General features: G+C 45.5%; 1 non-coding gene across 1 annotated transcript; it reads left to right on the forward strand.

The window, feature by feature from the left end:
• The first annotated feature begins 4,379 nt into the window (after positions 1-4,379).
• Positions 4,380-4,452, forward strand: TRNAK-CUU (transfer RNA lysine (anticodon CUU)). Its single transcript has one exon. It is a non-coding gene; the product is annotated as a tRNA-Lys (tRNA).
• Positions 4,453-5,110: the final 658 nt, after the last annotated feature.

The following is a 5,110-nucleotide window of genomic DNA, read 5'->3' on the forward strand; positions in this document are numbered from 1 at the left end:
GTGTATTACTTATTGGGCAGTGAAAATAGAGTCTGAAAAAACCTTAGGTTCTTTGGAATTAGAAATCAGAGGCAATACTGGAACCAAGAAAATATTAGAAAGAAGACCAAAGGGACATGACACCTTAGCAAATGCTCAGGCTTACTCTGAATCAGAAGATGGTGGTCTTTGCCATTCTGCTCCACATAAACGTGTATCTAAGATACCAGACATAAACAAAGATCCACACCTGCACCACAGGTTGTTGGCATTCAGAACCGACTGCAGATGAAGCAGTTGCTGGGGGCTGAACTACTCCCCTTTGATCCCATTTTGGAGCTTTGGAGATATTTCCTCTGTTACTGATACCTATTCTGTGGAAAACCAAGGCTTCTGTGTTGAGAAAAATATCTTAAACATTTTTTTACAAGAATTCAGATAATTCTGAGAAGGAATGCAAGCCTGGACCTTATGAGGGAGGTGTCTAGCTGTGTGTGGTTCAGTGTAGCTGAGCTCTCAGGGCTCAGGGCACCAAGCAGACCCGGTGGGCGCAGTGATAGACCCTTCCAGAGGACTTGACCCATGCCAGCCAGTGGCACTCATTGTCAGGAGCCAGAATCTGGCTGTGGTGGCGATAACTAACACTGCATGAGGAAAAGGCTTAAAATCTGTGTGGATATGGATGCCAGCCATTAGTCCATCTAACGCTGAACAGGAAACATGCATGGTGGCTGAGAACAAACACACTTCTTCATGAGGTCCTGTGAGATTACACACATTTAATACTGCATCTTTTATTGGCATTTCGGTCTAGATTTTCTTGACAGCTTATGTCAATGCTACCTCAAGGACAAACCCTCCCCTAACTTTCTCACAACAGAAGACTTCTTTTGTTCCTTGCCACATTTGTCTCTGATGTCTCAGGTATCTTATTGCTGTATCAAGAAGTGGAGAAATCCAGGGAGTGGGAGGTGACACTCCCCAACTCCCCATCTTCCCCCCCACCCCAGGCTGATACAGGGCTGCCATGCTGAAGGTTTGCTCTCCTAGTGCATGACCTCCATCCAGACTCTACTTTCTCCAGACTTCAGTCGGGGGCAGGTGCCTGAAAAGTTATGGACAAATTGTGCATATGGTGGAGGTAGAGGACAGGCTAAAACTCCTATTCTATGAAGGCTGTATTTACTTCCTGGTTTATACACATTGTAGATCCTAAATAGACTATAAGATTCAAGCCACTGAGACACAAATTCTTTAAGGCTAATCATTCAGAAATTCAAAATGTGAGGCCATCCTTATGCTCAGGTAATGCCTAAACACTTTTCCTTGTTCAGGTGCCTTTAAAGCCTTGTCTCAGGGTGATCACTTACAGCCTTGAGAAGTGAGCTGCGGCAGACTTTAATTGCAGCATTCTCTAGATGCATTATGTTTTGCTGTCCTTCCACACAAAAATGACAGTTGTAGTGATAGAATACAAGTAAAAATTGGTAGGAGATAATTATTATTTCTCTAGGCTGTAGTTCCTCGTTTAAGGAATTTCAAGGTCTGACAGAAGCTGTGGTTTCAACGAAGAACAAAAGGTAGGAGACAAAAGTTTTCTCATAGTTGCTTCAAAATAATTTCTGATGGTGAACCTTTACTTGCTGGTTTTGATTGAAAGTATTCACTGAAAATTGCGGGTGGTTTCCAGCAAGCTGTTAAGGTTGATATGATCAAGAAATGTAAAAAAATTACAATGCATATTTTCATATCCAATTATCATTCACAGAAATAACAAAAACCACACTCCTGCTGCAGGCTATCTACCAGCAGAACTGTTGGTTACAATTGATTTACTGATAGACAACCTAGTTTTCTAACAGTATGAATGGAGAACCAATCAGTAAAATTCTGGTCTGTTGAATACAGAACTTTAATTAAATAACTGACAGGGAACTTCTTTATTTTTGCAGAAAGAACAGGGTAAGGTGGTAAAAAGTAAAAGACCAAAATGGGAATCAGTCAACCTAGCAGGGTGCTGCTTTCAAATGAGTCCCTAAAGTAGATATCCCAGGGCTCTGAACAGGGATTTTCATCTCATGGAGAAATGCCATTGACATCAGCTAGAGCTCTTCCAAGAACAGGAGAGAGATTCTTGGTGTGCACTGTTTCTTACTGGCAGGGATCCCATGTATGCTTATTTACTTTGTCATAAACCAGAAAAAAATGGCAATTAAACAGCAGAGTTTGAAAGGAGAGGTGTTCCTCAGGGTTAATGAGAGAAAAAAAAAAAAAAAAAAGAAGAAAAATTAAAAACAAGGTGAGGATAGGATAATGGAATAATCCAAGAATCTGGTCTGTATAATAGCAATCTCTCTCCTAGAGAGTGGAGGGAAAAGTCACAGTGCTGTGCAGGTTATTCTTCTACTTGCTCTATTTCAGGAAAGGCAAGTAGTCACTTGGAGCAGGCGTCTGTGCTGAGGTGGGAATCACACTTCATATTTCAGGTATAATCACAATTTACAGGAGTCCCCAGGACTTGAAAGAGGCTATGCTTTGGGGCACATGATGGTTTCTTCATTATCTCTGGTTTTGGCACTCTGATTAATCACTTTCTAGACCTGTGTTTGGGGTAGAATATAGCAGCAAAGGATAAAATGTCTGTGATGATTAATTCAGAATTGCTGTAGCAATTCACCTCATGTACTGCATCATATACTGCAGGTTCTGGTAGGGTTGCTCAGGTTTTCCTCAAGCCTAGGAAATCAAGATGACTCTACACCATCTTCTCACCGGTTTTCAGACTGTGTTGGTTTAAGCCCTGCCGGGACCGGAGACCATGTTGCCATTGCCCCTCCCCCACCCTCAGCTGGTCAGGCTGGCAGTGAGGCACAAACCCGGGTTAAAATAAGAAGAAATTTAATACAACAGTGTAATAAATAATCTGAACAACAACAGTGGCAATGATAACAACAATAAACAGCAATAACAGTAAGCAAGACAAAAGATATACAGAGAAATACCGCAATGGTTATGGAACAAGCCTGCCGTGTGCTCCCCGCCACCAAAGGAAAAAGTTCCCGTGCTCCCGCACCCGGACCTGACGTCAGCATGGTATGAATAACCCGGCTGGAGATCCCTTCCCCCTCTCTGATGGGGAAACGTAACCCTATCCTAGCTGAACCAGGACATAATCCACCCCTTTATTCTATGCCATCTGCGTCATGTCCAGCTGCCATTTAGCAGTTAGCAATAACAAAATAACAATTTACAAAGGCACAGCATAATTCACGGCATGTTCTCACCCAGAATCAAGTCCCCCTGTGGTACGCATCGGACCTCTCCATTGTCCTGCATCACCCACCAGGTACACCCAGGTCCTTGGGCAAAAGCAATCTCGTGGATGGGTTTGCCTTTACCTCTGCCTGGTGCAGGACTAAACCAGACCATTTTTCCCAATATATTCCTCATGCGCACCACAGGGACTTTATCCCCATCTACAGCACGTGGAGGTTTTGACTGAGCCGGGCCAGCTCAACTGGCAGATCCTCTTGTGTTGACTAGCCAGGTGGCCTTTGCTAGATGCATGTACCAGTCTTTGAAGATCCCACCTCCCAGTGCTTTCAATGTGGTTTTTAACAGTCCATTGTAGCACTCGATCTTGCCAGAGGCTGGTGCGTGGTGGGGAATATGGTAGACCCACTCGATGCCATGTTCTTCTGCCCAGGCACTTATGAGGTTGTTTCGGAAGTGGGTCCCGTTGTCTGACTCAATTCTCTCTGGGGTGCCGTGTCGCCACAGGACTTGGGTTTCAAGGCCCAGGATGGTGTTTCGGGCGGTGGCGTGGGGTGCTGGGTAAGCTTCCAGCCATCCAGTGGTTACTTCCACCATTGTGAGCACGTGGCGCTTCCTGTGGCGGGTCTGTGGCAGTGTGATGTAGTCGATCTGCCAGGCCTCTCCATATCTATATTTCAGCCATCGCTCTCCATTTCGCTGGGGCTTCACCCGCTTGGCATCTTTGATTGCAGCACACGTCTCACATTCGTGGATGATCTCTGCAATGGTGTCAGTAGTGAGGTCCACCCCTTGGTCTTGAGCCCACCTGTATTTTGCATTTCTACGTTAGTGGCCCGAGGTCTCATGGGCCCATGGGGCTATGAACAGTTCACCTTTGCGCTGCCAGTCCAAGTCCACCTGAGCCACTCTAATCTTAGCAGCTTGGTCTGCCTGCTGGTTGTGTCGATGTTCATCAGTGGCCCGACTCTTGGGTACATGGGCATCCACATGGCGAACCTCCACAACGAGGTTTTCCACACGGGCTGCAATGTCCTGCCAACTACAGGGTGCTGCAGTCTCCTTTTTAGAGGTTGGTGGGGCCATGGCTGTTATCTTGTTTATTACCTCCATTGGGATGTGGCGATGCCTGGCTAGCTCAGTCGGTAGAGCATGGGACTCTTAATCCCAGGGTCGTGGATTCAGGCCCCACGCTGGGTGCCAAAAAGGCTGTGTTGGTTTAAGCCCTGCTGGGACCGGAGACCACGTTGCCGTTGCCCCTCCCCCACCCTCAGCCAGTCAGGCTGGCAGTGAGGCACAAACCCGGGTTAAAATAAGAAGAAATTTAATACAACAGTGTGATAAACAATCTGAACAATGAACAGTGGCAATGATAACAACAATAAACAGCAATAACAGTAAGCAAGACAAAAGATATCAAAAGATATACAGAGAAATACCGCAATGGTTACAAAACAAGCCCGCCGCGTGCTCCCCGCTACCAAAGCCACAAAGGAAAAAGTTCCCGTGCTCCTGCACCCGGACCTGACGTCAGCATGGTATGAATAACCCGGCTGGAGATCCCTTCCCCCTCTCTGCTGGGGAAAACTTAACCCTATCCTAGCTGAACCAGGACACAGACCCCCTTGCAAGGATCTATTCCATGAAAGGACTTCAAGACAATGATGTAAAGTGAAATGTTTGGCCAGATAATGTAAGTTTTCAATCAAAATTGCTGTTAAAAGGTAGTCTATGCATTGTAATTGGAATACGAGTGCTGCATATACTACAGCACAGTCTAAGATACTGCAGCTGCTGTGGGAAACAAGTGCAGTGAATATAAGAGAACCTGTACTATGATGTGTCCTGAAAGACTGCA

Source organism: Athene noctua, chromosome 1, assembly GCF_965140245.1.
Source record: "Athene noctua chromosome 1, bAthNoc1.hap1.1, whole genome shotgun sequence".
Lineage (NCBI taxonomy): Eukaryota > Metazoa > Chordata > Aves > Strigiformes > Strigidae > Athene > Athene noctua.